The 9911-nt window shown below is 40.5% G+C and overlaps 1 long non-coding RNA gene across 1 annotated transcript; it reads right to left on the bottom strand.

Annotated features, from left to right (window-relative positions):
• Window positions 1-4286: 4286 nt before the first annotated feature.
• On the bottom strand, window positions 4287-9385 carry LOC143720428 (uncharacterized). Its single transcript, XR_013196557.1, has 2 exons — window positions 9168-9385; window positions 4287-5335 (listed from the first exon to the last, which is right to left on the bottom strand). It is a non-coding gene; the product is annotated as an uncharacterized LOC143720428 (long non-coding RNA).
• Between the last annotated feature and the right edge of the window lie 526 nt (window positions 9386-9911).

Raw genomic sequence — 9911 nt, 5'->3', positions numbered from 1 at the left:
TCAGATCGTGTAAAAGATGAGTGACGTTGCGGGTGGCCTGCCTACGCTTTTTACATAGCAACGCCCTAAAACAGCAATTATAAAAATAATTCAAAACAATACTGTAGCCTACATGTTACTGTAGGAGAGCAGATTTTTCTCATGTTTTTGTTAAATGTTTTTGAGTTAATTTATAAAATGTTTGAATATATAATTAATTAATTTTGAACAAATAAAAAGGCTAGCCTAAAATATTACATTCGACGAAAAAGTTTTAGACAAGTTAAACTTAATACAATTTAGAGATATTTTCATAAAAAGAAAACAAATATTAAAATAAACTTACATTTTCTTCAGGAAATAAGAAATCTACTTTTAAAAGTTGAGCTTTGTAAAACAAATTCCTAATTTTCTTTGGTGGTGTTGACTGGTGCGTGAGACCAGGTTAGAGCTTCATGTTGTGTGAAACATGATCACATAATCTCTTATGTTTAGCCATATTTTGGCTATGTGATATGCCTTTTGCCAGCCAGGTTAATTAATTGGCCCTGGCTCCCTCCCACGCCCTTCTGTGTCATCACAACAGGTCTTTTGTATTCAAGAGATGTTGTGCTTAAAATAAGGCCTATCAAAATTAAACTCTTTTTTTCCCCCCCGGAGGGATTAAATAATTGGACGTTTTTATAGACTCTCGTCTCCAAAAACACTTTGCCTTTATAAAATACAAAAGAAAGGATAGTTTTTACCAAGGTGCAATTTTATATGCCAATCTTATGTGTGAGCGACTCAACACCACGTGAGTATGCTTTGGGAGGCGTCTCGATAGTGGCCCTTTGTGACACCAAGGGCTCAAGTGTCCACTGTTGCCTCATGGGATGACGCGATTTCTCCGAGACCTCCTTGGTCAGTGCAGTCCACAGCGATCCGGCCTACCTCCACAGGTCATTGTTTACTTGTGCTTAGTTCTTTTTTTAACCCTCTTCTCAGTTTCAGTGTTAAACAGAGAGACTCATCATTATTCATGTCTGGGCCTCGTGTGCTTACTTCTGCCCTCGTTGGCCCTGACCTTGACCAACAGATCCCCATACATGACTCCGACATGATTATTTCTGAGTGAATCGTGCACCAGAATGTTGCCTAAGTCGAGTCCAAATCGAGCACGAATCTTGCAGGACTTCAAATATGCTTTTGTTTTGAAAATAAAAAATGAGGAGAGTTACATATTTCAAGTGCAAAAACCTGTAGAGCCATTTTGGGTACCTGCTTGTCAATGTCTTGACAGAATAATTGTAGTGTTGGTTGACCAAAGTGAAATTAAAATGAGGTTTAGACACCATTCCAACATTTGATAAAGTGACTTGGATAATGACCTTACGTAACTTCTGCCACACAATTTTGCTGCTGCAACGCCGCAATTTCCCCTCGGGGATCAATAAAGTTTTTCTGTCTGTCTGTCTGTCTGTCTGTCTGTCTGTCTGTCTGTCTGTCTGTCTGTCTGTCTGTCTATCTATCTATCTATCTATCTATCTATCTATCTATCTATCTATCTATCTATCTATCTATCTATCTATCTATCTATCTATCTATCTATCTATCTATCTATCTATCTATCTATCTATCTATCTATCTATCTATCTATCTATCTATCTATCTACACAATGGTCATACAATGGTCACTCAGAGGTGAAAGGAACACTTGGCAATTTGGTTAACGTTAACCACATCCACCTATTACGCAGATGAGTGTGAGGGTGGTTGGGTAAACAAACTATAAAGTCATTTGAAGGAATAGTTCACCCAAAAACCTGTCATTCTGTCGTAATTTATTTACCCTCATGTTGTTCCAACACTGTAGGACTTACTTACTTCTGCAAAAAAAAAAAAAAATATGTGGAGGTCCACGCAATGAAAGTCAATGGGGTCCAAAATAACATTGTATGGATACAAAATATCTATATTCTAGGACGAAAGAAAGCAGTTTTGGAACGGCAGGAGGGTAATTTTTATAGGTAAACTATCCTTTAAAATTAATAAGAAGAGTCATTTTGAGAAATTAAAGGACTGATGCAAATATTGAAGAGTTTCATATTTCATTGTGGTGTGAGGTTGAAATGAACTGAGAAATGCCAGAAACATTATCTGTTATGAGGCTGTCCAAACATACTTTTGGTTTGGTGAGAATTTTTTTACGAGATGATTCAGTGATAGTATATCTTGCTTGAGAAAACAGAAGGATTGATTTCCTAGTAAGAATGATTGAGAACACGGTCACCTGACTGATGATTCATCTCCAAACCTGTTTCCTGGTGTATAGCTGCAGCTGCGCTATCAAAACCGTTCACAGAAATACCACGGTTATGAAGCTGACAATTTGCACTTAAACTTTGTGTGTTTTCTAGAATTATTTTGTCATTAGTCTCATGCAATCAGACTTTTGATTATTGACATGTTGTGATCCACTTGAAAGCTTATTCCGGCTAAGGTTAAACAGGAAGAGATCATCTGACCGACATACAAAACAACTAACCACAGTTTATTTTTACACATGTTTGAGGCGGGTAAATCTGAAATCAATGATGTCATCATAATAGAACGGCCTGGTGTTGATGGGGGGATTGGGGGTGGTGGGGGGGGGAATAAGTGAATTTTATAATGGTTACATTTCTGAAATTAGACATCCTCGATGTATGCTGCCGAGAAATTTGACCTACAAAATAAGACAGCTTCTGAATATCTTTTGACCATTGAATGCTGGCACAAGGCTTGCAGACTTTGGCCAACCTATAGTGATTTTTCTCAAAAGAGGACATTTTCCTAAAAATTGCATTTTGTGGCCCAGTACCTAGTAAACACAACTTTGTTTCCAGGCAGACTAGTAAAAATTGTAAGTGGTCGCCATTGTGTGCAACTCAAACTTGACTGTTTTTAAGATGTGTTTGTTTATAGCATCAGTTAGTTCGCCTTAGACTACAGGCCAACATCTAATGTAAGAGTGAGACCGCAAGATAAACTTCCTGCTCAAAAAGGACACCTGATCCCCGGCTTCCTGTCCTTCAACCTGACTCCCCAGCAGCTCACGTTCAGAAAACATCTTCCCCATGAAATTTTCAGCACGGCCTGTTTGTACCACAGTCTGTGATGTCCAGTCAGCGGTGAATGATAATGATGACCTCACCTGCCCTTTCTCATTGGAAAGCCATTGTAATTCATAAGCAGCGGACGTGAGCTCAACCTCTTTAAAAGGAACATTTCACCCCAAAATAAATTTTCTTGATTGATTCACTTTCATGTCGTTTCAAACCCGTATAGCTTATTTTCTTCTGTGGAATACAAAAGAAAATGTTTTGAAGAATGTGTATGATATGTTCTTTCATACCAGGTGATTTCAAGCTCCAAAAGAACCATAAACTCTTCATGGTTATTGCAACTTTTGCACCATATTACAAGTCTTCTGAAACCATATGATAGCTCTCTGTGGGGAACAGGCTGAAATTTAAGTTGTTTTACGCTGTGGTCACCATTCACTTTCATTGTATTGAATTTTGTAAATTTTATACATAGGTATATTTCATTAGCTGAAGAAATATACAGAGTATCATCAGTGTAACAGTGAAAACTAATGCTATGCTTCCTAATGATATCTCCCAATGGCAGCATGTACAGGGTAAAAAGCAACAGTCCTAGTACTGAACCCTGCGGTACTCCATACTGAACTTGGGATCGATATGACACCTTTTCATTTACTACAACAAATTGAGACCAGTCAGATAAGTATAATAAGAACCTTGCGAACACAATTCCACCAATGCCAACATAATTTTCGAGTCTATTCAAAATAATTTAGTGTTCAATGGTATCAAATGCAGCACTAAGATCAAGTAACACTAACAGAGAGATACAACCACGATCAGATGATAAGAGCAAATTATTTGTAACTAATGAGAGCAGTCTCAGTACTATGATACGGTCTAAATCCTGACTAGAAATCCTGAATGGATGCCATTTCTTTCTAAAAAGGAACATAGTTGTGAACATTAGCTTTTGGCCAGTAGGAAATAAATAAAGGTGACTGAAATAAAGCAGCTTGGGCTATTTCTGCAATAAATTTCTCCTTTTCTTTTCCACAGAAAAACGAGAGTCATATGACTTTACTTTTTAAAATGGCAGTACTTTATTTTGTTTATTTCTCTGTTCAGGTATCTTGAAATTTAGATTTAGATTGTGATTTATATTAATCTATAACAAGATAAAAAATTTAAATGCATTACTTTTAATTAGCATGCAGTAATGATGAATGACGACTTGAATTCAAATAAAATGTTTACTGAAGTTTCTGAGCAGTATTACATGAGGGGTTCAATCATTTCTTCAGTGTACATCGAATCATTCATTCAGTTATTAATTCACAAACATTTCTGATGCTCTGAAATCAGTCATGATATGCTAATTATTTTTTTAAGCGGTAAAAATAGCCCAGAAAACATTTCCAAATAAATTTTATACTGGACACTTTAAAGCATATACGGCTAATCTCGAGAATTTTGTGCTTGTGATCAGCAGTTGACTTAATGATTATTTGTGCTCAATCACGTGAATGTCACTCATGTTTTGAAATCATGTAGGCGATTTATTATTGAAAGGTTAATCTAAGGCAGATAAATAGGAAATCAGTAAATTTACAATGTTGTCACACACAAGTTGTGTACAGTGTGGCAGTTTTAGTTCCAACACAGTAATGCACACCGGTCTAAGTTTCCATCACACGTCTTTGAGAGAGAAGGAACTTTGAGCCCCCTGTCCCACACAGAAACAACCAAACAGATGAATAAATAAACAAACAAATAGCTGTGTTGTATTTCCACCCTTATGAGGACTTTCCGCTGGTTTAATTACAGATAGAAGCACACAAAACTGTTTGACCCTACTAGAATTTCATAGATTTCACAATTCGAGTTCAATGAGTGCAAACTAGTCCAGGAAAAAAACAAACCATATAAAAACTTGTGTCATTATGTAAGACAGAGTTCCAGCATTCAGGGTTCCTAAAGATCGGCTCGACTTCTTCCCTTTAAAACCAGATTTGCTGCATGTCAAATCCTCCCAACAATAGAATCCAACAAGAATGTAGAACGTGATGTCTTGGTCCCTCACTTTCAGTCTTCTGTGTAGAGTGAGGTCTGGCTCCATTTCCCCAATTTGTAAACTCCCACAGGGCTGAAGTTGTTGCGAGGTTTTGGAGATGCTGGACGCTTAACTCACTCTTTTGATATTGTTACTACGTCTACGTCGAAAACAGGCAGGTAAGCATCGCTTCTCTGATTTGATTGTAGGTGAGCTGGGAGGAGAGGCCTGTTTTCTGTAAAACAGAAACACAGAAGGTAAATATATTATAATCAATTGATTCATACATTTTATTTCATACAACAGTTTCTGATGAGAACAAACAGCACAGGGACTTTTTAGTGTTTTATCACTCTGCTTGTCTGTGGAAGTTTCTGACAGACTGAAAGTTACGCCAGTAGGTGGCGACAGGTATCTGTCTTTATTAGGGTTCTCAACTTCTCAGTAAAAAATCGAAACCGCACCATTTCCCCATCCATGGTTCGGCACAGAACCCTGTTCAAAATCCTGCGACACCACAGAGCACCGTTTACATAGTTTTATATTAAATTGGCATTATATTTGTCTCAAATCGTCGTTAATGTACATACTGAGTGACTTCACCCTGTGCCGCAAGATACATTTAGTTTTGCATTCATTTACAGAAATGAGCATATTTGAGAAAAGAAACATGTCCGAATTCAAAGTCCTCATATAAGAGTAAGCAAATTTACCAGATGACTTACTACCGGTGAGATTCTAAAGTGTGCATACAATATTTCAGTTTACTATGCCATGAGGCCACGGGAGAGGATGTGTAAATGGCAGTGAATCGACACAACTGATGCTAGTAGGTCAACTGACAGTAACAACATGACGGATTATGTGCGGATCTATAATTACTTATTTTAAAATACCTTCTCAAGTGAGTATGCGATTTCGGATGTAGCCTTTAATTCGTACAAAACACAGATTCATTCAGCAACTGTAACGTGACTGTTTCAGTAAGGACAGGGCGTTGGATCCAGATGCAGTTTAATATTTATTAAACAAAAAAATTAAAGTAAATCCAGGCAGAGAATTACAAGAAACCGGGCAAAGAACAAAATAATACAACCACAGGAAAATCCAGAAACTGAAACTAATATGAGAGTCCACACCCATACCGACACATCCATAGAGGACAACACCAGACAAGGAATATGAGAAACACTAGGGTATATGTACACAAGAGGTGTCTGGCAAACAAAACATTCCTGGGAACAATCAAAGAACTAATCAACAAGAAAAACTACAAAGGACTACAAAACATGACACAAAACAGGAAATAACATAAAAGTCCACATAAGACAGGAATCATGACAGAACCCCCCATTTAAAGAGTGGATTCCAGAAGCTCCTCAACAAACACATAACAAAAAGTCCAGGAGGAAGTTGGAGCAGAGGTGGAACAGGGAGAGTCAGGGCGGAGCAGGAAGGGTATGTGACCAGTGCGGAACCAGCAGGTCAGGTGGCTGGGGCGGAGCTGACGGGACTGAAGACCATTTCAGCAGAGCTGGAGAGCACCATGGCTGAGCAGATGACCACCACAGTCGAGTAGATGGGACTAATAACCACCACAGTAGATCAGGCGGAACTGGAGACCACCACAGCAGATCTGGCAGGGATAGAATCCACCACAGCAGGGCAGAAGCCCACCAAGGTGGAGCAGGCGGGACTGTAACAGAGAGCACAAAGAGGTCAGAAACGTCTCTTTGGCAATTACAGGGAATGCACAGGATTCAGAAAAGGCCTCCTTTGCCAATACAGAGCAGGCAGAGAGTTCACAGACGGCCTTTGTGGCCGTGTCAGGGTATCAGCGAGTTCAGGGGCGACCTCCGTCATTGTGTCAGGGTAGACAGGAAGTTCGGGGATGACCTCCGGGGCCATGTTAGAGCAAAAAGAGAGTTCACAAGCGGACACTGCTGTCTCTGGAGGTTCTATCGCCTCGGGAGCAGCTAGAGTGGACACCGCCGCCAAATGTGGGTTAGGGTTAGGTTAGGCACAAATCTGGCAGTTGCGGCAGTGACGGCTGGAGAATCTAGCTTGCGGCAGTGATGGCTGCAAGAATCTGGCATGGCAGCAGTGACTGCTGGAGAATCTGGCGTGGCGGCCGTGACGGCTGGAGAATCTGGTGTTGCGGTAGTGACGGCTGAAGAATCTGGCGTTGCGGCAGTGACGGCTGGAGAATCTGGCGTTACGGCAGTGACGGCTGAAGAATCGGGCGTTGCGACAGTGACGGCTGAAGAATCTGGGGTTGCGGCAGTGATTGCTGAAGAATCGGGCGTGGCGGCCGTGACGGCTGGAGAATCTGGCGTTGCGACAGTGACGGCTGAAGAATCTGGCGTTGCGGCAGTGAATGCTGGAGAATCTGGCGTTGCGGCAGTGACGGCTGGAGAATCTGGCGTTGCGGCATTGACGGCTGGAAATCTGGCGTTGCGACAGTGACGACTGGAGAATCTGGCGTTGCGGCAGTGACGGCTGGAGATTCTAGCGTTGCGGCAGTGACAGCTGGAGAATCTGGCTTGCGGCAGTGACGGCTGGAGAATCTGGCGTTGCGGCAGTGACGGCTGGAGAATCTGGTGTTGCGGCAGTGACGGCTGGAGAATCTGGCGTTGCAACAGTGACGGCTGGAGAATCTGGCATTGCGACAGTGACGGCTGGAGAATTTGGCGTTGCGACAGTGACGGCTGGAGAATTTGGCGTTGCGGCAGTGACGGCTGGAGAATCTGGCATGGCGGCAGTGACGGCTGGAGAATCTGGCGTGGCGGCCGTGATGGCTGGAGAATCTGGTGTTGTGACAGTGACGACTGGAGAATCTGGCGTTGTGTCAGTGGATCTGGAGAGCAATCTGGCCTGGCACTGGAGACGATGGACCTGGGACCACGAAACTTGCATGCACTGCAAGTACCGTACTTGACATCAGCCGACTTGTGAAGTGGTTTCAATTGTTGTGAAAAATGACTTTGCAGAGATCTTTGATGCCAGAAATAATTAGACTTTATTTTCGAACGCCGTTCCGTTCCATAGAACGGCGCTCTAACGCTCTGGCCCTCCGGCCCACTGGCCCTCTGGCCTTCCAGCGCGCGCCCAAGTATTTTTTGATTCAGAGTTATATACATACATCTTCTTCCAAAGAAGGTAACACACCCTATAGATAGTTTTGGGTAAAGGTCTTTTACCATGTGACTTCTCAGAATAGAATTTTCTGCAGCAAACAACATTCCATTCAAGGTCTTTCACATACAGAGAGGAAATCCAAAGTCACAGACAGAAGAAATAATTGTGTCCAAATATATAGCTAAATTACTTGTTTTCTAAATAATAAAATCTTCAACACTTGGAAGTGACCCTCGAGGACCATCACGGATGTGTTTACATTGTAACGGGCTTTAACGTGAGTCCATGGCGTATCTGAATCATACAATTAGTCGATTCTTTCACAGACAAAGAACAATTAATTCCCTTGCATTGCGTTGCTAAGAAACGCACAACTGTTAACTGCAGTGGCTTCGTTTGGAACTAATTTCACAGGAGAATTAAAAATTAACAAAGTAACTGGCAAATTATGCAGCAAGTGAATTAAGTTAAAATGAATTATAAATTGAATGTATATATTTAATAATTACTAATTAATTTTTAACAGAGCAGTTCAATTATATATATATATATATATATATATATATATATATATATATATATATATATATATATATAAGCAATTATATACTAAATTAAATTATACTTAACATTTGTATTGTTCACCCACAAATAAAAAAATCGCAATTGCAAATTCTTAACAATTACATTATTGTATTTATAAATATTTCTACTATATTTATTTATCTATATATTAACAATTGGACCACAGTCACCATTCACTTTGAATTTTCTGCAAAACAACTTTTTTTGTGTGTGATCACAGATGAAAGAAGGTCATGTTTGGAACTACATGAAGATAACAGATGATGATGATTGAATTGAGATATTTGGGTGAACTATTCTTTACTCATAGAGAGATTATGAGTGTTTGTGAATGTAAGCCTCACCTGGCTGCTGCAGCAGCGGCCGCTGCTTCTTTATTGCGCAGCTGCCGCATTATACGCAACATGCGACAAATCTGACGCAGTGTCATCTTCGGAGCGTGGCAGACCAGACTTGGGCGAGGGGCCCCTCTTGGCCCTCTGTAACTGAAAAGGGACATGTAATCGCCACCAGCCCCCCTCCCAAAGAGCTTAACGCTGCTGTTGCCATAGCAGGATGCACACTGAAAGAACAACAAGAACAAAGAAATAGAATTATGTTGCATGAAATCGGGACTTGGAGACCTTTTCTATGAATTAACCAGTTGATAAGAAAATCATTCGACAAGGTACTGGCTTAACACCAAGGACACGATTAATTAACTACATCCTAAGAAACCAAAGCCCTCACACACACACACACACACACACACACACACACACACACACACACACACACACACACACACACACACACACACACACACACACACACACACACACACACACACACACACACACACACACACACACACACACACACACACACAGACTATATACAATAAACTTGAAGACACACAGATTCTTTTACTTGACACCTGATCGGCCCAGAGGACCGACATGATACATCCACACCAATTGTGCTGACAGAACATGACCCAGTCAAGAACAAAGAAAACTCAAACTAACCGAACTGAGAATAAGTTAAGTGATCCAATGCATGTCTTTTATTTCACTGGTATCACCACCACAGACACTATTGTATTAAAT

Source organism: Siphateles boraxobius, unplaced genomic scaffold, assembly GCF_051911475.1.
Source record: "Siphateles boraxobius isolate OS27281-9 unplaced genomic scaffold, OSU_SipBor_1 65, whole genome shotgun sequence".
In the NCBI taxonomy this organism is placed as follows: domain Eukaryota; kingdom Metazoa; phylum Chordata; class Actinopteri; order Cypriniformes; family Leuciscidae; genus Siphateles; species Siphateles boraxobius.
The sequence above is the reverse complement of the archived record's forward strand: the minus strand, read 5'-3'. Positions and strand labels throughout refer to the sequence as shown.